At 41.8% G+C, this 25677-nt stretch overlaps 1 long non-coding RNA gene across 1 annotated transcript in view; it reads left to right on the forward strand.

Moving 5' to 3' along the window:
* Positions 1-325: 325 nt before the first annotated feature.
* The window catches only part of LOC101910021 (uncharacterized), a 49086-nt gene continuing 23734 nt past the window's right edge, over positions 326-25677 (forward strand). Inside the window, exons 1-2 of the long non-coding RNA XR_804174.4 lie at positions 326-862; positions 975-1091. This is a non-coding gene — a long non-coding RNA (uncharacterized lncRNA). The remainder of the gene's footprint in view (positions 863-974; positions 1092-25677) is intronic.

Raw genomic sequence — 25677 nt, forward strand, 5'->3', positions numbered from 1 at the left:
TTAACTCTCATCTCTCACCTTGAGCATTTTTTTTAAGTCAACAAATACTAGCTCCTATTGTTATGTTTCACTTAACCTCAGGAGGAGAGTTCAAATACCAAGGTCCAGGCCTGGGGAATTTCTGAGGAGGCTTTTTTCTTGTTCTCTCTCCCTTCCCATTACATTATAGTCTACCTACCCTATACTTCGTGGTCCCCAAAGGTGGCAACAAAAATGTGATAGATTTTAATTGTCGATCCTGTTCAACTGAAGCTGTAAGCAGATCTGAAATGTACAAGGTAGCAGTATAAAATTGCGGATGACCATTATTTAAACTGGCAAGATGAATCGAGTTTAGGAATAACTAAAAATTTTAAAGTCAAGTCACTCTTTCCTAGAGAGTGTTGATGCACTGGCATTTGGTGACAGCTCCATAGAGAACCCTAGTAGGCAGAGAGGAGGTGATACTAACCTTTTAAACAAAACACACAATGTCTGGTTACTTAACATTCCACTCCTACCGCCCTCCCCCACTTCCCGGCCTCAGCAACGTGGTTTTAAAATGAGAAGCACACCGGATTACTCTGTGTAGGTGGTGGAGTGGGAGGAGGTGAAATGCAAGCTTTATTTTCCCGACTGCTTGTCATCCAATTCCCCACTTCCCTCTGACTTTCATGAGTGATGAGGTCATCCCGGCGCAGGAAAATCAAACTCCTATTTTTCAAACCCAATAAAGGCCCGCATTGTATCCTGCGTAAACAGAGGCCAGACGGGTAGGGTGGCAGGAACACGAGCGGCCCGCCCCCTGGCGGTCGCCTGAGGCAGTCGAGCCCTGCACTCCACCAAACTGCGACAGGGAGGCGGAGAGGCTGCGAGCTAAAACGTAAGTTAAAATTAGATCAATAGTCAGCTTGGCTCTCTCAATCAATGCATTGCAGGGAAAGCGTACAACCATCTATTTATAAGCTAAACCCAGTATTATCTTCCTCTTTTAGGACGCAGAGATCCATTACAGCCGCGGCAGGGGAGAGGATGCTGCAAGGAGATGATGCACGCCACAGTACAGCCTCGCTGGCTGGTCCCGGCTTCATCCGGCCTCAGATCCGCGTGGGGTGAGCAGTGGGAGGATACACTCCTGCAGTTGGTGGCAGCACTGAGCTCTGCAGAACTCATTCCCCTGGCGGACCCCCCAAGGACTCACTCCGCCCACTCCTTAACCTCTATGGAATCCTACGTCTGTTTAAATAGACAGGACCCGAAAGGCAGAACCATCATGGGGGCGGGGGGCCTCCTGTAGATGCAGAGAGGCACTGGCCGCTTCTAACCGTCCAGAGCTTGACTGCCTGTGGACTAAGGTTTCTAACCTAGCTTCCCTAAGTGACTGTGTTACTCAGGCCTCGCTCAGACAGTTGCTGTAAATAGCTACAAACTCCCTTCTCCCGCATTTACAGCAATCTGTGTGATTGCATGTATAATATCTAAGGCCTTGATGAAATGTCCAGGTGCTCCATCCAGTCCCTGACATACTGGGATACTGGACATTCCCACTTCCCCCAATCGGTGGAAGTCATCTCCAATATATAAAGAAATGCTATGCTATGCTAAGTCACTTCAGTCGTGTCCGACTCTGTGCGACCCCATAGACGGCAGCCCACCAGGCTCCCCCGTCCCTGGGATTCTTCAGGCAAGAACACTGGAGTGGGTTGCCGTTTCCTTCTCCAATGCATGAAAGTGAAAAGGGAAAGTAAAATCACTCAGTCGTGCCCGACTCTTAGCGACCCCATGGACTGCAGCCTACCAGGCTCCTCCGTCCATGGGATTTTCCAAGCAAGAGTACTGGAGTGGTGTGCCATTGCCTTCTCCGATATAAAGAAATGCTCACACCTAGCTCTTGTGTTTAAGTTGTCGAACTATTTTCGGTTGTTGACAGATGCTATAGAGAGAGGCAAAATCTGATACAGCACTGCCTCCTCAGAAGCACAAGATCAAGTCATAGTTCTGGGGGTAAAAATTTAAGCATTCTAGTCTTAGATGTGTGCACAGCATGTTTTATATGATGTATTTATGTATTCTTCTTAATTTTTTCTATTATTTTTAACAACTTTCTTGAATAACCATATTTATCATAGAGAAACTTTAAACAGCCAGAGTATTTTAATATTAGCTTCAATATACATTAGACATATTTGTTGTTTTACATTAAAGGATTTTGAAGTAAAGATAGAAGCTGAAGCATTCTTCATTTAGAAACAACCTTTTTCTTCCTCACATTCTTGCTGGCTCCACTCCAAAACATATTCTACATCTGTCCCTTCCTCCCCATCTAGACTGCTTCTAGTTTAGTTACAAGTCGCCATTCGTTATCCTTCACCTGGATAAAATAGCATCTTGTCTAGGCTTCCTGGATTTTCTTTCTCCCCACTGCAGTCGACCTGGTCCACTTAGCAACAAGAGTGCTCTTTTAAAGCATAAATCAGATCTCAGATTGTATCTCTGCTCTTTGTAAAACCTTCCCTGGCTACCCATTGTAATGGATTAGACCCCAAAGTCTTCACCACAGCCAAAATGCAGTGTGTGAGCTGGCCGCTCCACCCCCACTGGCCCCTTGTCATCTCACCAGAGCTTCTCACTTTCTGTCAGAGCCTTAAACCCACGAGCTCCTAGCACTTGCTTTTCTCTCTGTGCAGAACTCCCTTTCAGAAGATCTTCTCAAAGCTGCCCTGTTGGCACAGCTCCAGTTTCAGCTCAGATATCAGAGATATCAGAGACCTTAACTGACCGCCCTCTGCTCCTCCAGAACTCAGGATCACATCACCTTGTTTTCTGTTCAACACAGCAGTTAACTGGAATTGGACTGTTTATCCTTTTTCATGTATCAGAAGTTGGCCCCAGGAAAACAGGCTCCCTATCTTTCTTGTTCACTCCTGTCTCTTTGGGTTGTAGAACAGTACCTGGTCCACAGCTGGTATTCAGGATACAGTTATTGTATAAATTATTTGATGTGATTTCCTGATATCTACATGCATAGCATTGTGCATATTCTCCCTTGAACTGTATAGTTATTTTTATACACATATGCTTCCTCTTCTGAAGTGTGAGCTCCTGGAAGCAGGATCGTGTTTCATCCCTTTTATTCTCCATGGCCTTATGGAGTCTGGCACATAACAGATATTTAAAATATTTATTAGATTGAAATGCAATAAATGAATAGGTAATAGCCTGATATAATATGACTTTACCCCAGGTCTAGTTTTCATCAGGGAAAATGCAAAAACATCATGCTATCCAAAGGAATAGATTGTTGCTTTGATCCTTGTAACACCCTACGCCCCCACCCCAACACTTACTTTCAAAGAACATTCATATTCATTATTTTATTTGATCTTAATACCAGCTCTGTGAGATGGCTCTTTTGATCCACACTTTACAAATGTAGGAACTGAAGCTCAGGGGCATTAACTGACTTGCTTAAGCTTGCACAACGAATATGAAGCAAAGACAGGGCTAGAGACTGCTTATTTCAAACACCCACATATATGTACACATAAAAGTTTACACAGATATGTCCGCATTTGCCAACATCTTCCCTTCTCAACCACATATCCATTGGATATGGATCCAATGGGATCATAAATGCAAAGTATCTTGAATGGAGTTTGGCATATGACAGGCTCCAAATAAATGACCATTCTTTCTTACCTGCGCTATGATTGCCATAATTCCTCCATCCCAATAAAGAAGAATGTGTCTATCTTCACTTGTTCTTTTTATTACTAGACTGATTTCCAAGTTCCTCTTTATTGTGAAATATTAATGCATCATATTAATTGGATACTTTCACAGATCTGAGCAGGAGCAAATGGATTTTTGCTAACTGGCAACCTACTGCTCTTTCATCTTCTACTCTGCATACAAACCAAGGAAAAACATTTGTGAATATCTGTCAGAACACAGGTTGGCTTAAGTTATACAGTTCAACATCAACGAGGAAATGGCATAGTAAATGCCAAGGCTTATCAATCATGAACATACCCTAAACAAAGCACAGCCAGAATGGTCAAGTAATGTGCAAAATTAGTTTTACAGTAGGCAAAATAATTCAAGAGCCTATTCTGACTATTCATTCATTATTTATTGAGTTTATTTTACATGCCAAGCTCTGTACTCAGTACTGGGAATACAGAGGTGAGCAAAATTGATGAGGTCCCTAGCGATACAACTCTAGTAGAAAAGATAGGCTCAAACTGAAGAATCACACAACAGAGATCAGTGTTGTAAGAAGGCAGAACATGAGAAATGACAGGGAATTCAAGAGAATTCCTTGAGGAAGTAGTGACTAAGCTGAGCTATGTCTTGAGTTCAGGGATGGCTCCATGCCTCCAATAGTTACTAAAGAAGGAAGAAGAGGAAGAAATAATCAAATAAGTAAATATTGGATTGGCCAAAAAGTTTGTTTGTGTTTTCTGTAAGATGGTGCAGAAAACCTGAATGAACTTTTTGGCCAATCCAATAATACTAGTAATAAGAATATAATAAGTAACTTTTAAAACTCTCTTATTTAATAAATATTCTTGAGTGCCTACTATGTGTCAGGTGGCTGTCTAGGTGTTGGGGTTACAGCATTGGTCAAAGACAAAAATCCCTGCCCTCATGGATCTATGTTGTAATGAGGGAAGGCATATGATAAATTAATAAAGAATTATAATAGAAAGGAATGTAACATTCCTGCAAAAAAGAAAAGCAAACTAAGGCAGTAAGCTAGGGAGGTGGGGTGAAGTGGGTAGCAAAGTGCTCTTTTACATAGTATTGTTCCATCTGCCTTCCCTGACTAATATATTTGAAGAAGACCCAGCAGCGGTGAAGGAGCAAGTGGCAGGGGGAGAGCAGTCTGAGAAGTCGGTGGGTGACTGCAGAAGGAAGAGCTCTCCAAGAGGAAGACTCTGAGAGTGCAAGGACCATGAGACAACAGTGTTACTGACTTGTTTGAGGAAGTACAAGGAGGCCAGTGTGTCTGAAGTGAGCAGAGTAAGCAAGGGGTAACTAGTAGATGAGTTCAGAGGAGGAATGGGTTTTAAGGGACCTCGGAAGTGACTGTAAAGATTTTAGCTTTTATTCTAAGTGCAATGAGAAGACATTGGAAGCTTTTGAGCAAATGATTGACATTATCACACATTTTAATAGTCACTTTGGTTGCTGGGTAGAGAGCACCTACCTTTCACACACAACGGCAATGTGTGGTATCTTAATAGGTGAGTTCATTTTAACTTCACAAATCTTAAAGTACCCATTTTACAGGTGAGGAAATCAAGATGTATGGAGTTTAGGTTTAAGTACTTACTCGAGATCACATGCTAAATAACAGGCAGAGCAGAAATTAAAAGCTAAGAATTGTAATTTTAGCACCTAAGTCGTTAACCACAGTATTAGAGACTGGGCTGGTAGGTGATGGTGATTATAAAACAGTAACACCTATCATTCACTGAGGGTCTTCTGTCCTAGCTTTTATTGTTAATTTTATTTCATTCTCACACAAATGCTAGCAGATAGGCCCTATTGCCCCTTTAATATAGATAAGGAAAGAGAGATTCAGTTAGTCAGTGAACATAACTAATCTATGTTCAAACAGTTTATAATTAGAAGTTAGAATTCAAACCCAGGGCACTTCATCTCCTAGGCCTTGTTGACTACGAGATAAGTACATCAAGGTTTTAAATATTTTTGTTACAGAGAACCTTTAGAGATTCCCTGGTGGTTTGGTGGTTAGGAATCTGCCTGCCAATGCAGAGAACGTGGGTTCGATCCTTGATCCAGGAACTAGGATCTCACATGCCACAGGATAGCTGGTCCCATGTGCCACAACTACCGAGCTCACGTGCTGCCGACTCTCGAAACCCAAGTGCCCAGAGCCAGTGCTCCACACACAGGAAGCCACTGCAGTGAGAAACCCTCACACTGCAACCAGAGAAGGCCCTCACACGCCAGTGAAGACCCAGCAGAGCCAGAAAAAAGAACCTATAATTGAATCATGTACTCTAAAAAATTCATTCTTTTTTTTGATTGGAATGTTTATCCCATTTATTTATGTAATTATTGAAATAGTTGGTTTACACTATTTTCTGTTTCTCCTTTCCTACCTGCAATTGAATTAAGTATGTACATTCCATTTTCTCTTTTATTAGCTTTTTATTATAATTTTTGATTTTCTTATAGCTTTCCACCTAGAGAATCAGTATGTCTTTCTAGCTTCTCAATATATATCCTAAGTTAGTATTTTTGCCACTTCACAAGTAATTTAAGAACTTCGTAACAGTTTAACTTCATTTAGGTCCTCAAGTTCTCTGTGATATTATTTATAATTTTACTCCTTTGTTACGCTGTCATAAGTATTTCTTTACTTTTGTTTCATAAAGTCAATATTTTCAAATATTTATACATATACTTATCTGCTATAGTGTTCTTTGGTCTTCCCTGGTGGCTCAGATGGTAAAGAATCTGCCTGTAATGCGGGAGACCTGGGTTTGATCCCTGGGTCAGGAAGATCCCCTGGAGAAGAGAACGGCAACCCACTTCAGTATTCTTGCCTGGAGAATCTGCATGGACAGAGGATCTTGGTGGGCTACAGTTTCCATGGGTCTCAAAGAGTCGGACACGACTGGGCGACTTTCACTCACTCACTCACAGTGTTCTTTATTCCTTCCCAAAGTCCAATATTTCTCTGTGGGATTATTTTCCTTTGGTCTGAAAATTTTCTTTTAGTAAATCTTATAGTTGCATTCTCTGGAGACAAAGTCATCAAGGTTTATTTGTTGGAAAATATTTTTATTTTGGCTTAATTTTTGAAGTATCTTTTCACTTGATATAATATTTTTCTTTCAGCTCTTAAAAGATGTTAAAACACTATCTTCCTGCTTCCATAGTTTCTACTGAAAAGTCGGCTCTCAGTCTTGATGTTGTCACTTGGAAAGCAGTGTATTTTGTTTTGTTTTCCCTTGGATCTTTTTCTCTGTGTATTTACCTTTCATCATTTTGAATATAATACTCCTAGATGTAGTTTTCATTGTTTTTATTCTTCTTAGTGTTCCTTGTTCTTGGATCTGTGGGTTGATATCTTTGACCAATCTTGGGAACTGAACTGACTGATCACTACAATGATTGCTCTTTTCTACTCCCCTTCTCTTCTCCCTCTTAGTCAATTCAGTCACTCAGTTGTGTCTGACTCTTAGTGACCCTATGGACTGCGGGACACCAGTCTTCCCTGTCCATCACCAACTCCCAGAGCTTACTCAAACTCATGCCCATTGAGTTGGTGATGCAATCCAACCATCTCATCCTCTGTCAACCCCTTCTCCTCCTGTCTTCAATCTTTCCCAGCATCAGGGTCTTTTCCAATGAGTTAGTACTTCACATCAGGTGGCCAGAGTATTGGAGCTTCAGCTTCAGCATCAGTCCTTCCAGTGAATATTCAGGGCTGATCTCCTTCAGAATGGACTGGTTGGATCTCCTTGAAGTCCAAGGGATTCTCAAGAGTCTTCTCCAACACCACAGTTCAAAAGCATCAATTCTTTGGTGCTCAGCTTTCTTTATAGTCCAACTCTCATCCATACATAACTACTGGAAAAACCATGGCTTTGACTAGATGGACCTTTGTTGGCAAAGTAATGTCTCTACTTTTTAATATGCTGTCTAGGTTGGTCATAGCTTTACTTCCAAGGAGTAAGTGTCTTTTAATTTCATGGCTGCAGTCACCATCTGCAGTGATTTTGGAGCCTAAAAAAATAAAGTCTGTCACTGTTTCCCCTGTTTCCCCATGTATTTGCCATGAGTGATGGGATCAGATGCCATGATCTTAGTTTTCTGAATGTTGAGCTTCAAGCCAACTTTTTTACTCTCCTCTTTCACTTTCATCAAGAGGCTCTTTAGTTCTTCTCCACTTTCTGCCATAATGGTGGTGTCATCTGCATATTTGAGGTTAATTGATATTTCTCCCAGCAATCTTTATTCCAGCTTGTGCTTATCCAGCCTGTATGTTGTACTCTGCATATAAGTTAAATAAGCAGGATGACGATATACAGGCTAGACATACTCCTTTCCTGATTTGGAACCAGTCTGTTGTTCCATGTCTAGTTCTAACTGTTTCTTCTTGACCTGCATACAGATCTCTCAGGAGGCAGGTCAGGTGGTCTGGTATTTCCATCTCTTTAAGAATTTTCCACAATTTGTTGTGATCCACACAGACAAAAACTTTGACATAGTCAGTAAAGCAGAAGTAGATGGTTTTCTGGAACTCTCTTGCTTTTTTGATGATCCGATGAAAGTGGGCAATTTGATCCAACAAATGTTGGCAATATGATCTCTGGTTCCTCTGCCTTTTCTAAATCCAGCTTGAACATCTAGAATGTCATAGTTCATGTACTGTTGAAGCCTGGTTGGAAGGATTTTGAACATTACTTTGCTAGTGTGTAAGATGAATGCAATTATATGGTAGTTTGAATATTCTTTGGAGAAGGCAATGGCAACCCACTCCAGTACTCTTGCCTGGAAAATCCCATGGACAGAGGAGCCTGGTAGGCTGCAGTCTATGGGATCTCGAAGAGTTGGACCCGACTGAGCAACTTCACTTTCACTTTTCACTTTCATGCATTGGAGAAGGAAATGGCAACCCACTCCAGAGTTCTTGCCTGGAGAATCCCAGGGATGGTGGAGCCTGGTGGGCTGCCGTGTCTGGGGTCTCACAGAGTCGGACACAACTGAAGCGACTTAGTAGTCAGATCAGATCAGATCAGATCAGTCCCTCAGTCGTGTCTGACTCTGCGACCCTATGAATCGCAGCACGCCAGGCCTCCCTGTCCATCACCAACACCCAGAGTTAACCCAGATTCATGTCCATCTAGTCAATGATGCCATCCAGCCATCTCATCCTCTGTCGTCCCCTTCTCCTCCTGCCCCCAATCCCTCCCAGCATCAGAGTCTTTTCCAATGAATCAACTCTTCCCATGAGGTGGCCAAAGTACTGGAGTTCAGCTTTAGCATCATTCCTTCCAAAGAAATCCCAGGGCTGATCTCCTTCAGAATGGACCGGTTGGATCTCCTTGCAGTCCAAGGGACTCTCAAGAGTCTTGAGAGTCCCAACACCACAGTTCAAAAGCATCAATTCTTCGGCGCTCAGCCTTCTTCACAGTCTAACTCTCACATCCATACATGACCACAGGAAAAACCATAGCCTTGACTGGACAAACCTTTGTTGGCAAAGTAATGTCTCTGCTTTTGAATATGCTATCTAGGTTGGTCATAACTTTACTTCCAAGGAGTAAGCGTCTTTTAATTTCATGGCTGCAGTCACCATCTGCAGTGATTTTGGAGCCCAGAAAAATAAAGTTTAACACTGTTTCCACTGTTTCCCCATCTATTTCCCATGAAGTGGTGGAACCGGATGCCATGATCTTCGTTTTCTGAATGTTGAGCTTTAAGCCAACTTTTTCACTCTCCACTTTCACTTTCATCAAGAGGCTTTTTAGTTCCTCTTCACTTTCTGCCATAAGGGTGGTGTCATCTGCATATCTGAGGTTGATATGTCTCCTGGCAATCTTGATTCCAGCTTGTGTTTCTTCCAGTCCAGCGTTTCTCATGATGTACTCTGCATATGTTTAATAAACAGGGTGACGATATACAGCCTTGACGTACTCCTTTTCCTATTTGGAACCAGTCTGTTGTTCCATGTCCAGTTCTAACTGTTGCTCCCTGACCTGCATACAGATTTCTCAAGAGGCAGGTCAGGTGTTCTGGTATTCCCATCTCTTAGTAGTAGTAGTTGAATATTCTTTGGCATTGCCTTTCTTTGGAACTGGAATGAAAATGGACTCAGTCCTGTGGCCACTGCTGAGTTTTCCAGATTTGCTGGCATATTCAGTGCAGCACTTTCACAGCATCATCTTTTAGGATTTGAAATGGCTCAACTGGAATTCCGTAACCTCCACCAGCTTTGTTTGTAGTGATGATTCCTAAGGCCCACTTTACTTTGCATACCAAGATGTCTGGCTCTAGGTTAGTAATCACACCATCATGGTTACCTGGGTTGTGAAGATCTTTTTTGTATAGTTCTTCTGTGTATTCTTGCCACCTCTTCTTAATATGTTCTGCTTCTGTTAGGGACATACCATTTCTGTCCTTTATTGAGCCCATCTTTGCATGAAATATTCCCTTGGTATCTCTAATTTTCTTGAAGAGATCTCTAGTCTCTTCTCCCTCTAGGATTTCAATTATACATGCATTGGATCTTTTGACTATATTCCACATGTCTTTTATGTTTCATTCTGTTTTTCTCACTCTTTCCCCACACTTTGGTGTTTCAGTTTGGGTTTTCTTCCTTTTCTTTCTTTCTTTTTTTTTTAACTAATCTTGTCTTTGAGTAAAATATACAGTGTTCCACATGCTATTAAACTCATCTAGTGAATTCTATGGTTTAGATAATGTATTATTGTATTTTTCAACTTCAGAATGCTCATTTGATTTTTTTAGCATGTCAGTTTTGTTGAAATGTTTAATCTTTTAATCAGTTTCTCCTTTATTTTCTTTAGTATAATAATCTTAATTATTTAAAATTCTTTTCTGCTAATTACCATATTTGAATTATCTGTGGATATGGTTCTATTGTTTAATTTTTTTCCTCTTGATTATCAATCACATCTTCCATTCTCTTCTCATGTTAGTAATTTTAACTTGTAGCATAAACTTTGAGTATTAAAAACAACACAAAACAAAAAAATCGGAGAATGCTTGGCTGAAATCTTTTACCAGCAAGGGTTCTTCCTTTTCTCTGATAGGCAAATAGGTAAAAATTGAGTTGGATATGAGTTTGAATTGCAGTATTTTGTGTCCAGTTCACCTCTGGTTTGTCCCTGTTCTTTGCAGAGAGTTCTTTTGGATTTTCAATTGGAAACCTAACAGCTCCCTGTCTCTTCAGCTCTAAAAGTCCTGGTCATCAGAGGTCTCAGGTTTATAGCTTAGATTTCTGCTTCACACAGGTTCAAAGTCTGGCAAATGATTTGAGAGGAAGAGCTGTTGTGCATTCATTTCAAACCCATTATTTCTAGTGGGACTGTGTCTCCTACGCACTGCAGACTGTAAGAGTTTTTAATTTCTCTTTCTGGTTCAGCTCACATAAATTTTCCCTACCACCTCTGAGCAGACGGGAGTGAGTCTTACAGTTCTCTAATTCATTATTTCAGTCTCATACCTTCACCAAGTGTTCTGCTGTATGCTCTTTTTCCAATAGAGTCCTTCTTCTTGGCCTAAATCCAGTCTTAAGTTTGTACCCAAAATGGACAAATGCTCCTTGGGAAGCAAACAGTTGGTAATGTAAGCTCACTTAGAAATTTTAGTTTATTTAATTCTCTTTGCATCCATAGCTCTTCAGTATCTTTAATGATATTTGAAATGTACTTTTTCTTTTTTTTTTTCTTTTGCTATGGTGTAGATGTTAGGCTGCTGTGACCTTTTACAGTTTATCCACAGGTAAAAGTCCCTCTCAGACGCATAAAGGGTGAGAAATTTTGGAGTTGGAAAGGACTTTGGCATTTACCTAATACAGATACTTCACTGGATATATAGAAAAATAGATACCAAGAATGGTAAAGTGTTTTATCCTAGACTCCAAACTAACCATGCTAGAAATTAGACCTGAGAAAAGCTTTGAGGTGGGCCTCCTGATGCTAAGTTCTGCATTCAGGAGGACAAGAAGGAGAAAAAGAGACAGAGATAAAAAGAATATACCATGGAAAGGTCTCTACCTGAAAAAGAGAGCAATATTGGAGTCTTTGCTATAGTCATTCAAATGATCAGCCTTCAAAAATTCATGTTGGAAAACCTAACTAATGCCTTCTAAGTCAATCATAAAATCTAACATTTGCTTATTTCTGCTTTTCCTACCTTGTTTGAAAACAGGATTTAAAATGGCATGCCAATAAGAGCTCCTCCAGGGAAGGTTACAGATGGGGCAAATAGGAAGGATATGTGAAGAGTGGGAAAGGCTGTTATCAGAAAGCTGAGAACATTATCCTTGGCAGAAGGATATTGGTAGCAGATGAAATTTCAGGGTGTTGTGGATGTTGGAGGCTCATGAATTACTCTGCTCAATAGAATAACTGAGACAAAGACTGGATTCATGTCCTCAAAAACATAATAAGTAAATCTTTCTATTTCTTTCTGAAGGGAGAGTTTATCACTGTCATCTTTCTCCCCTCTATCATTGTTGAGTTAATCAAAGTTTGAAAGGAAGGAAAGAGAGTGTAGGATTAATGAGACCAGATTCTGGAACCTGGAACAGAGCAATTCATTCCTTCCTAAGATGTATACACACAGACACACACACACCCCAGCTGCAAGATTCAGGGGGAGACAGATTCCCTTGGACCCAATCCTAACTAAAGAGCTTCTGGGAAGACTTCTTGGGCAGAGCATCTAGAAAAATTGGACTTGTAAGCCATTTTGGCCTTTCATTTCCTTCCTCTTTCCTGGAGCAATGCCTACAGGTGCCAGGGACACAAAATCTTCTCAATAAGGATGATAGAGCTGGCAGACAAGTTTAGCTGCCCATTCCAGACCTGAATTGGCCTCCCCAGGCTTCTAACTTGTTGTATGAGACAATTAAATTCCTTACTTGGGACTTCAGTGGTTCAGACTCTGTGCTTCCACTACAGGGGTCATAGGTTTGATCTCTGGTGGGGAAACTAAGATTCCACAAGCAGAGAAATGCGCCCCCCCTCAATATATATATATATATATATATATATATATATATATATATATATATATATAAATCCCTTACGTGCTTAAAAAAAGGAGCAAAACACCCTTCCTGAGATGCTCCCCACATTTCTACCAATACATCAAGCCCTCACCTCACACGTAACATAGGAAGAACCATTTGAATTTACAGAGAGTCAAATCCTGGGAAGATACTTTAAAATAAATGTGATTTTTATGTTTGACATTTAATATGATAGTTGCATGTTTATTTAACATTTGTGGTATTTTGTCCTATTCTTGATTGAAATTTTATGTCTCTACTCAAGCCTAGAATGGGAGTTGCTAAGCAATTTAGCAATATAAATAAGTAACACGGTGGGGTTCAGGATCAGTGGGAAGTAATATGTTCAGACTTCTTAGAGAAACACACTGTATTTAAGGATATTATCTCATTACTGTCTACATGCAAATGTGTACTATTTATAAATGATTCACATCTCTTCGTTCAGTTCAGTTCACTTCAGTCACTCAGTTGTGTCCGACTCATTGTGACCCCAGGAACCGCAGCACGCCAGGCCTCCCTGTCCAACACCAACTCCCGGAGTTCACTCAGACTCACGTCCATCGAGTCAGTGATGCCATCCAACCATCTCATCCTCTGTCGTCCCCTTCTCCTCCCGCCCTCAATCTTTCCCAGCATCAGGGTCTTTTCAAATGAATCTGTTGTTCCCATCAGGTGGCCAAAGTATTGGAATTTCAGCTTCAACATCAGTCCTTCCAATGAACACCCAGGACTGATCTCCTTTAGGATGGACTGGTTGGATCTCTTTGCAGTCCAAGGGACTCTCAAGAGTCTTCTCCATCACCACAGTTCAAAAGCATCAATTCTTTGATGCTCGGCTTTCTTTATAGTCCAACTCTCACATCCATACATGACTACTGGAAAAACCATAGCCTTGATTAGATGGGCCTTTGTTGGCAAAGTAATGTCTCTGCTTTTTAATATGCTGTCTAGGTTGGTCATAACTTTCCTTCCAAGGAGTAAGCGTCTTTTAATTTCATGGCTGCAATCACCATCTGCAGTGATTTTGGAGCCCCCAAAAATAAAGTCTGACACTGTTTCCACTATTTCCCCATCTATTTGCCATGGAGTGGTGGGACCGGATGCCATAACCTTAGTTTTCTGAATGTTGAGCTTTAAGCCAACTTTTTCACTCTCCACTTTCACTTTCATCAAGAGGCTCTTTAGTTCTTCACTTTCTGCCATAAGGGTGGTGTCATTTGCATATCTGAGGTTATTGATATTTCTCCTGGCAATCTTGACTCCAGCTTGTGCTTCCTCCAGCCCAGCGTTTCTCATGATGTACTCTGCATATAAGTTAAATAAGCAGGGTGATAATATACAGCCTTGACGTACTCCTTTTCCCATTTGGAACCAGTCTGTTGTTCCATGTCCAATTCTAACTGTTGCTTCCTGACCTGCATACAGGTTTCTCAAGAGGCAGGTCAGGTGGTCTGGTATTCCCATCTCTTTCAGAATTTTATTGTTCAGAAGTTTATTGTGATCCACACAGTCAAAGGCTTGGGCATAGTCAATAAAGCAGAAATAGATGTCTTGTAACAATTTCTGTGACCAATCCCCATTTCTTTAAAATTATCCACTGTTGATGATAGCTAGCATTTCTTGAGTACTTGCTATGCACAAGGCATTTTCCTAAGCAAGGAACACTTTCTGCAAGTCTATTGCATTTCATCTTTACAGTACGTCTATGAGGTAGGTATGGAGAAGGCGATGGCACCCCACTCCAGTACTCTTGCCTGGAAAATCCCGTGGACGGAGGAGCCTGGTGGGCTGAAGTCCGTGGGGTCGCTAAGAGTCGGACACGACTGAGCAACTTCCCTTTCACTTTTCACTTTCATGCACTGGAGAAGGAAATGGCAACCCGCTCCAGTGTTCTTACCTGGAGAATCCTAGGGACGGGGGAGCCTGGTAGGAGGCTGTCTATGGGGTCGCACAGAGTCAGACATGACTGAAGTGACTTAGCAGCAGCATTAGGTAGGTATAACTATTATTCTCCTTTAAAACTAAGGAATTTGAGACTTAGCAAGGTTGAGTAACTTGCTCAAGGACACATAGTAGAGGGGCAGGTCAGTTCAGTCTGACCCAAAAGCCCATGTGCTAATAATTTTATACTTATCAGAACGATCTTTCAATAGCTCCTTAAAACTTAGTGGTGCAAATCTTTCTTTATGAGTGTTTGTCAATTGTGGCTGGTTCCTAAACAACAACTCCATTCTTTCTTCTACTCTATGTTGGTCCTGTTAGGGACCAGTTTTCTCTCTCAGATAGTGGTAGTCAAGCTGAGTTGCCTGAAGCACAAAAAAGAGAAATGAGCAATTTGGGGAAGCAAGACTGACCTGGTATCTTGTCTGCAGCAGCCCCCTGGCTGGGCTCCAGCACATCCTTTACTTATTGCGTAGCCTGAGGGTATTACCTTTGGTTTTCCTTACCTGTAATACTGGAACATCATTGATGTTGCAAGGTTGGGAAGGGACAATAATGAAGTACTATAAGGGCATAGGTCAGTGCAGACACATGATAGTATTTGTCAAATAGAAGTTCCCTTCCCCTAGCTCGTCTTATCATTAATGCATCCTTGTGGAATATCTCTCTTCAATGTGAACACCTTGTCTAGGAGATTTTTTAGGGCTTACCTGGTGGTTCAGATGGTAAAGAGTCTGCCTGCAATGCCTGGGTTGGGAAGATCCTCTGGAAAAGGAAATGGCAACCCACTCCAGTGTTCTTGCCTGGAAAATCCCATGGATGGAGAATCCTGGCAGGCTACAGTCCATGGAGTCACAAAGAGTCCAACATGACTAACACTTTCACTTTCACTCTCTTAAGAGATTTTTGGAACACACTGCTGGTATTCACTTTGCAAATAACTGGAGGAGAATTGTGAGGTCACCCTTAGGCAAGCAATTCTTCACTTCTTATTTTGTCTTCATAATTCTAATATGGTTGACTCTTGAACACAGGGGAAGGTCAGCGATCCTCACATAATGGAAAATCCATGTATAACTTTTGACTCCCCCAAAATTTGACTATTAATAACCTACTCTTGACCAAAAACCTTACTGATAATGTAGCTGATTAACCTATATTTTGTATGTTATGTGTATGTCTCTCTATATTTTATGCATTCATGTCATACCTTACTTTTTCTTACTTTTTTTTCAATTTTTTTTAGGTTATGTGGTTTGTCTGTGAGTTTGTTCAAATTGCTGCAGATCTCCAAATTTTTTTCCAATAAATTTATTGAAAAAGAAATGTGTATATAAGTGGATCTGCACAGTTCGAATGCATGCTGTTCAAGGGTTAACTGGACTTGCTTTTCGTGTAGTCCTTTACTTTAAATGTTACCCCAAATCCCCACTTGACATAAAGATTTCCTGCCCTCCCTCCCCCTTCACCCCAACAAAGAAATGCCCTAATAACATTCCCAGCAAGTAGAATCCAGGATTTCTTTTCTTTGTCTGTAGTCATGTGAAGTTGAACAGCCCTGCTTTACTGGGGGACATTTTTCTCTTGTGATAAATTTGACTTCATGACAAACTCAGGCCGTTGGCCTCCAGGTGGAGCTGCGTGAAAGACAGAAAGACGGGAAAAGAGAAAAACACCAGGCTGGTACCCCAGAGATGCCAATGGCAATGAAACAGTGGTGGCGTGGCGTCCTTAGGGGATTGTGGGACTAGAGTGACTTGTGAAATGATTCAGCCGGTTTAATTCTACAAGAATTTGAAGGGACTGCCAATGTGCTTAGCCAGCCCAGGGTGTGATGCGAGAGGAATGAGACACTGCCTCCATGGAGCTGGAAGTCAGAGTGGCAACACAGACACTTGAAGGAAGAACCTGTACCACGGGTACATGTGTGCTCAGCTGTAGCTGACTCTTTGTGACTCCATGGACCCGTAGCCTGACTGGCTCCTCTGATCATGGGATTTTCCTGGAAAGAATGCTGGAGTGTGTAGCCATGCTCTTCTCCAAAGGATCTTTCTGACCTAAGGATCAAACATGTGTCTTTGGCATTGCAGGCAGATTCTTTACTGCTGAGCCACTGAGGAAGCCCAGAACCCATCACACTCAGTGGTAAACTGTGGTGCAGCCTAGGTCATGGTTCCATAGATGATGAAAAAGCTAGTATCTTTTTTTTTTTTTGCCTGCTCTTCTATTCCAGGTACTAAATTATATGGGTTAAATCAATTATACTCATTTAATTTTGACATAAGCCCATTTTGATAGTGAGGAAATTGAAATGCAAAGAGATTAAGTGACCTGTTTAGGACCCAACAGCAAGCAATCTATAGGATTTCAATATAGGTCTGTCTGAATACAACACCCAAGCCCTCAGATAGCTGAGAGCCACTTGCTTGCTATAGGACTGAGCCCTCCTAACTTTTATGTACCTCAGTTTCCCTATGTGATGAAAGGAGCTAATAGTGACGCACTAGAATCGCTTTGGGGTAACGCTTTGCCTATGCCCTCCAGTCTGGCAATCTGCCTGTCACCTTGTTGTTCTTTAGCCTCATGTCTGACTCTGTAACCCCATGGACTGTGGCCCACCAGGCTTCTCTGTCCATGGGATTTCTCAGGTAAGAATACTGGTGTGGGTTGCTGTTTCCTTCTTCAGGGGCTCTTCCCCACCAAGGCATTGAACCTGTGTCTCCTGCATTGCAGGCAGGAAGCCTGCCTGTCACCTTAGCCCCTGATAATCAGGCTTTGTGGCGCTCTCAGCACATGATCCTACTCCAGAAGAAGTCTACAGACCAGGGGGTCACTGGATGCAAGGGGTGGAAGTAGAGAGTGACAATTCACAAAGCCACCTCAATTTTGCGAGTCCCAAGGCCTGATTGTTCAATGTTTCCCAGATTCCTGTGAGACTGCACTACTGCACCACAACCTTGCAACAATCCCCCCAACCTCCATTCCTTCCTGTTGTCTTGGGTTGAATTGAGCTTTTGTTACCTGTGACCAACAGATCCCTGACTAGAACAAATGCTTTCCTCATAGGGTTATTGTGAAGAGTCCACCAGATAAGGTAAATTACAAAGGGCAAGATTGATGAGACTAGAGCTATTTATCTTAGTGAGTAAAATAGCAATTTGGCCTTTATAATTGAGTCCTGGGATGCTCGTTTATGGAATGCTTCATTATATTGAAAGGAAGATATGCACAAATTTGAAGGCTGCTTTTCCTGCCAGGAGGAATCAAAGTGGCTGATATTCATGTCAGACTGAAGACATGCAACCCCCCCACCGCCCCCTTGCCCCCGCAACCCCATACTGCAGGGTTCTCTGCATTCAGGAGAGGATGGCTCCAGGCTGGTCATCTGGGAATCAGTTTAAATTAGGTTTCCACTAAAGCCAGACTGTGCCCTGTGGAATCTTCTAGAGGGATTTGTAGATTGCCTGAGTGAACAGGCTGACAGGCTGGCTGGCCATGTGCTGTCTCTGCAGTGTGAAGGTTCTGAGAGCCATGTGCATCCCAACTCCAAGGGAAGTTTCACCAAGGTGATCTCTTCACTGATCTGCTTCAGTTGCATCTGCTGGTCATGTCTCTTGCCATGGCCAGAGCAGTGGCATAGACATAAACACAGCCTGAGAGTACAGAGCTGCTTCTTTTAAAATAAAATATACTCCACACTGCACTGGACATTTTATGTCTGGCTTATTTAGTATCGCAAGTGCTTTGCTTTTCAGTAGGTTTAAAGAGCTGGTCAGAAACAACACTCTTTCTGCTGCCATCTTATTCTTCCTGGGGTTGCATATTGCTTTATTTATCATGGATCTCAGCGTGCCAAGCCTTCCTTTGTTTCTTCATAACTTTAAGACCTCTCAGATTAAGACAAAACCATTTTTGCCTGATTTTACTCTCTGACCCCTTCAACCTGCACCCCACATTTGCCTTCTTTCTCTGGGGGTCACATAACTTCACTCTCCACTACCCAGTAAAGCAGCAGAGGAAGAAATTTTCTTTTCAGTGAGTTTCCCAGTGACAGCTCTATTATTTAACTCAGACCATGTGAATCACCAGTTGGAGGGTTGTTTTTGGGTGAACCTCATTCTGAATCTCAGTTGACTGATGCAAAGACACTCGGTATATTTTCCTGCTACTTTAATGAATCTCACTTTTTACAGCTTTTACCCATTAGGATCAGTTATGACCCTTTAAAATAAAGTGCTGTTCATTGGTATTATGAAGAGTTCCCCTCTCTCTCCAATAAAACAGCAGGTCAATGCTCTCTGTCTTTGGGAGAATTTTGAAAGATGTTTAAGGAAGAGGATCTGTGATAGCTTTTAATCCAGATGATCCCTTGGCTGAGAATTCTGAAGGCTGCTTTGTGGTTGGTGTCCTTTAGTTACTAACATCATCAGGAAAAGAAACCACACCATAATCTCCCATCAGTGGATCACATTGTAGGCATCCAGATAGAAATCTCTGTTTAAACATCTTTTCCATGGTGCGTGGCAGAGGGCAGTGGTACTTTCCCAGTTGCCTTCTCTGTGTATTAAGATCTTGATGGTAGGGTTTACCCAGGACAGGTATCTATCTACAACTCAACCAAATAGGTCAGCCTGGGACCTTATGAATTCAACAGTAAACATTCACTAGGCCTGTGAACGATAAATAATATATCAGAGAAGGCAATGGCACCCCACTCCAGTACTCTTGCCTGGAAAATCCCATGGATGGAGGAGCCTGGTAGGCTGCAGTCCATGGGGTCGCTAAGAGTCGGACACGACCGAGCGACTTCCCTTTCACTTTTTACTTTCATGCACTGGAGAAGGAAATGGCAACCCACTCCAGTGTTCTTGCCTGGAGAATCCCAGGGACGGGGGAGCCTGGTGGGCTGCCAGACGTCTATGGGGTCACACAGAGTCGGACACGACTGAAGCGACTTATACAAATACATAATAAAGGTGAACACTGATTATTTACCACATGCCAGGCATGAAGCCTACCTCATCCTCTGAGCAACCCTATGAGGTAAAAATAAAAGCTAGGATTTACTGAGCTCTCATTATGTGCCAGGAATAGTTCCAAGTGTCATCTGTGTACTAACTTATTTAATCCTCCTAATAGCCTCAGGACATGGGGGCAGTTTGGGGCCCATTTTATAAATGAGGAAGCTGGGTACACAGAAAGGTTAGATAACGTGTCCAAGGTCGTGCAGCTGGCAGGTGGTGAAGTTGAGATTCAAACACAGCAGTCTGATTTCAAATCCCATGTGATAAGCATCTCTGCAAAAGATGCATGAGGGACCAGTGAAACTTCCAGTCCCTTCTGTGATGAAGGGAATAGTGGCTGCTTACATATGGTCAGGACTTCTTTGCTCTCAAATTCCACTGATCCTTCCTGCGGCCCCCGCACCGTTTTTGCTACAGGCAGCCTGTGTGGGAATGGTGTCGGCTCCTCGCGGGGGCTCAGCTACTGCCTAGAGATGGTTCTCCATCTCTGCTCATGTAATTTCTCATCTTTCCCTTTAAGTACAGTCTTTGTCTATTGATATCTATGGAGATTGGCTCCCTCAATACTTTCTCGGACATATCTACCTCTAATTGTCAAGGAATGCCTCTCTCTGGGTTTGTTTACATGGCACTGTGGCTCTGTCTGCTCCCACCGTGCCCTCCATGCCCTGTCTGTGTTCCTCGCCTCTATTAGCATTCTCGGCCACATTAAGCTGTGAAAAGAGCCATGTTTCTCTGCCTTTGCTAGGCAGAAGCATTTTGGTATTGGGATTTTCAGCTAAAAAGTGAATGTCCCATTGAGCACCTGTAGGATACCTAGACAGCATATTAAAAAGCAGAGACATTACTTTACCAACAAAGCCCATCTAGTCAAAGCCATGGTTTTTCCAGTAGTCATGTATGAATGTGAGAGTTGGACTATAAATAAAGCTGAGCACCGAAGAATTGATGCTTTTGAACTGTGGTGTTGGAGGAGACTCTTGAGAGTCCTTTGGACTGCAAGGAGATCAAACCTGTCAGTCCTAAAGGAAATCAATACTGAATAATCATTGGAAGGACTGATTCTGAAGCTGAAGCTACAATACTTGCCACCTGATGTGAAGAACCGACTCATTTGAAAAGATCCTGATGCCAGGAAAGATTGAAGGCAGGAGGAGAAGGGGATGACAGAGGATGAGATGGTTGGATGGCATCACCGACTCGATGGACATGAGTTTGAGTAAGCTCCAGGAGTTGGTGATGGACAGGGAAGCCTGGCTTGCAGCAGTCCATGGGGTCGCAGGGAGTCAGACATGACTGAGCAACTGAACTGAACTGGACTGAACTGAGGATACAATTAAATCCACCCCAGTCTTATAACAGCTCAGGAGTGTTCTGATTTGTTTCAAGCAGGTTACCGAAAAAACAGGAATCCTACCTCCTATGTTGAGCCAGAGTAAAGAGGAATGGACATGGACTTTGAAGTCAAGCGCAGCTGAATTTGTATTGCAGTTCTAGTACACACTGTCTGTGTGGCCTTTGACCACTTACCGAACCTCTCTGAGCTTTCTTCTTCAATGAAGCAGATATAAAAATACCTCATAGAACTTTCTGAGGATCAAAAATGATAGTAGATGTGATGTTCCTGGTATAGACTAGGTATGCAATTGTTTTTCTTTCTTCCATCAAGTTTCCTGTTCTGCCAGTATCTAGCTGTTGAACTTAACCTCTTTGGAACTTGTTTTCCTCATTTTTAAAATGAGATATGATGATAAGTCGACTGCCAGGGTCTCTTCCAGCTCTAAGTGTCTCCTATATCAGTCTTGATAAAGGTGCTAAGGAGTTTCCTTATGTTGCCTCATATGATCCTCTTCACAACCCTTTGAGTCAGGTCTAAATATACAGATGAGAAAACTGAAACTCAGGAAGAATGAGTAACTGGTCAGAGATATTTAACTATCAGTTGGCTAGGAAATGAAGATTTGAACCCAGAGTCCACACATAATATGAGCACCTTGAATGGCAGGGCTCAGAGATACACATGATAGATCCTTTTATAATGGCCGCGCAGCAGTAACCCTCAATGCCCTCAACTATGCACTGCACATACTATGATGGGTGGAATGTGTCCTTCCCAGTAGGCTTACTTTTGTTGTTCTTCAGTTGCTAAGTAGTGTCTGACTCTGAGACCCCATGGACTGCAGCACACCAGGCTCCTCTGTCCTCCATTGTCTCCCAGAATTTGCTCAAATTCATATCCATCAAGTCAGTGATGCTATCTAACCATCTCATCCTCTGACAAACCCTTCTCCTTTTGCCTTCATCCCTCCCCAGAATCAGGATCTTTTCCAGTGAGTTGGCTCTTCACATAAGTGGCCAAAGTATTGGCGCTTCAGCTTCAGCATCAGTTCTTCCAATGAGTATTCAGGGTTGATTTCCTTTAGAATTGACTGTTTGATCTCCTTTCAGTCCAAGGGACTCTCAAGAGTCTTCTCTAGCACCACAATTCAAAACTATCAATTCTTTGGTGCTTAGCCTTCTTTATGGTTCAACTCTCACACCCATACATGACTATTGGAAAACCATAGGTTTGACTACCTGGACCTTTACACGGATGTCTCTGCTTTTTAATACACTGTCTAGGTTTGTCATAGCTTTCCTTCCAAGGAGCAAGTATCTTTAAATTTCATGGCTGCAGTCACCATCTACAGTGATTTTGGAGCCCAAGAAAATAAAGTCTATCACTATTTCCAATTTCCTCCATTCTATTTGCCATGAAGTAATGGGAACAGATGCCTTAATGTTAGGGTTTTTTTTGTTTGTTTTTTTTTGAGTTTCAAGTCAGCTTTTTCACTCTTCTCTTTCATCCTCATCAACAGGCTCTTAAGTTTCTCTTCACTTTTTGCCATTAGGATGGTGTCATCTGCATACCTGAGGTTATTGATACTTTTCCTGGCAATCTTGATTCCACCTTGTGATTCATCCAAGCTGTACATTCATCCATGTACACATTTCACATGATACTCTGCATATGAGTTAAATAAGTGACAATATATAGCCTTGACATACTCCTTTGCCAAATTTTGAACCAATCTGTCATTCCATGTCCAGTTAGAACTGGACAGTTCTTGCTTCTTGACCTGCACACAAGTTTCTCAGGAGACAGGTAAAGTGGCCTGGTAGTCCCATCTCTTTAAGAATTTTCCATAGTTTGTTGTGATCCACACCGTCAAAGACTTTAGTAGTCAATAAAGTAGCAGTAGATGTTTTTCTCGAATTCCCTTGCTTCTTCCAGGATCCAATGGATGTTGGCAATTTGAGCCCTAGTTCCTGTGCCTCCTTGAAACCCAGTTTGTACATCTAGAAGTTCTCAGTTCATATATTGTTGAAGCCTAGCTTGAAGAATTTTGAGCAGTACTTTGCTAGCATATGAACTGGAAGAAATTGTATGGTAGTTTGGCATTGCCCTTCTATGGATTGGAATGAAAACTGACCTTTTCTAATCCTGTGACCATTACTGAGTTTTCCAAATTTACTGACGTATTGAGTGCAGCACTTTAACAGCATCATCTTTTAGGATTTTAAATAACTTAGTTGGAATTCCATTACGTCCACTAGCTTTGTTTGTAGTAATGCTTCTTAAGGCCACTTGACTTCTTCACACTCAGGATGTCTGGCCTTAGGTGAGTGAGCACACCATCGTCATTATCTGGATCATTAAGACTTCTTTTTGCATATTCTTCTGTGTATTCTTGCCACCTCTTCTTAATAGATTCTGCTTCTGTTAGGTCCTTACCATTTCTGTCTTTTATCGTGAACCTTCTTGTATGAAATGTTCCCTTAATATCTCCAATTTTCTTGAAGAGATCTCTAGTCTTTCCCATTCTATTGTTTTCCTCTATTCCTTTACATGTTCATTTAAGAAGGCTTTCGTAATCTCCCTTTGCTATTCTCTGGAACTCTGTATTCAGTTGGGTATATCTTTCTCTTCCTCCCTCGCCTTTCACCTCTCTTCTTTCCTGAGCTATTTGTAAAGCCTCCTTAGACAACTATTTTGCCTTCTTGCATTTCTTTTTCTTTGGGATGGTTTTGGTCACTGCCTCCTGTACAATGTTATGAACCTCCATCCATAGTTCTTCTGATACTCTATTAGATACAATCTCTTGAATCTATTTGTCATATCCACTGTATAATCATAATGGATTTTATTTAGGTCATACCTGAATGTCCTAGTCATTTTCTCTACTTTCTTAAATTTAAGGCTGATTTGCAATAAGGAGCTCATGATCTGAGCCACAGTCAGCTTCAGGTCTTGTTTCTACTGACCGTATAGAACTTCTCCTTCTTTGGCTGCAAAGAATATAATCAATCTGATTTCAATATTGACCATCTGGTGATGTCCACGTGTAGAGTCATCTCTTGGGTTGTTGGAAAGGAGTGTTTGCTATGACCAATGTGTTCTCCTGACAAAATTCTGTTAGCCTTTACCCTCCTTCATTTTGTACTCCAAGGCCAAACTTGCCTGTTATTCCAGATATCTCTTGACTTCCTACTTTTGCATTCCAACCCCCTATGATGAAAATGACATCTTTTATTTGTTATTAGTTGTAGAAGGTCTTGTAGGTCTTCACAAAACTGGTCAACTTCAGCTTCTTTGGTATCAGTGGTTGGGGGATAGGCTTGGATTACTGTGATGTTGAATGATTTTCCTTGGAAGTGAACCAAGATCATTCTGTCATTTTTGAGGTTGCACCCAAGCACTACATTTCAGACTCTTTTGTTGACTATGAGGGTTACTCCATTTCTTTTAAGGGATTCTTGTCTGTAGTAATAGATATAATAGTCATCTGGATTACATCCACCCATTCCTGTCCATTTTAGTTCACTGATTCCTAAGATGTCAATGTTTACTCTTGCCGTCTCCTACTTGACCACTTTGAATTTACCTTGAATTATGGACCTCACTTTCCAGGTCCCTATGCGATATTGTTCTTTACAGCATTGGACTTTACTTCCACCACTAGACACATCCACAACTGAGCTTCATTTCTTCTTTTGCTCAGCCACTTCATTCTTTCTGGAGCTATTAGTACTTGCCTTCCACTCTTCCCCAGTAGCATACTGCACACCTTCCAACCTGGAGGGCTCATCTTCCAGCTTCATATATTTTTGCCTTCTCATATGGTCCATGGGGTTCTTGTGGCAAGAATACTGGAGTGTGTTGTCACTTCCTCCTCCAGTGGACCATGTTTTGTCAGAACTCTTCACTCTGACCTGACCATCTTGGGTGAGCCCATGTGGTATGGCTCATAGTTTTATTGAGTTATGCAAACCCCTTCATCCTGACAAGCCTGTGATCCATGAAGGGGAATAGGTTTACTAACAGGGCACAAATCCAGACAGCTAGAAATTTCACTGGAATGACAGGACAGCACCTCACACAGGACATGAGTGGATGACCGGGAACTGCTGACTCATTGGGTAGATTGCTCCCCAGCTACCTGACCAACCTGGGCAGATATTGTATACAAGTGAGCATTGCACAGCCTAAAATGACTGCTGGATGAAATACTGGCAAGAGTGTCTGGGTCACTATTTGGTGATATCAGAGCATTCTTCTTAGCAGCCCTCTTCTCTTACCTTATTTCTTGCCTCTAATATGCCATGGGTCCAGAAATCAGCTAACCAAACCTGTTATTAATAGAATTGTGCTTCAAATAAGAGTAAGCATAAATACGGAAGTCGCTGAGCTGCACTCAAAGAAGTGTTGATGCTTGGAGATGGTGACATTTCAGTGTCATCACAGAGAAGGAAAAGCCGTTGAAAATAATTTGAAGCCTATCAAATGTTTATACTAATTTGCATACATAAATACATAGATGTTTATGTCTGCTGCACCCACATTTGGCTCTGCTTAAATGTTCTGTTCCTTGCTGAGCTCAAATA

This window comes from Bos taurus, chromosome 1 (genome assembly GCF_002263795.3).
Source record: "Bos taurus isolate L1 Dominette 01449 registration number 42190680 breed Hereford chromosome 1, ARS-UCD2.0, whole genome shotgun sequence".
NCBI lineage: Eukaryota > Metazoa > Chordata > Mammalia > Artiodactyla > Bovidae > Bos > Bos taurus.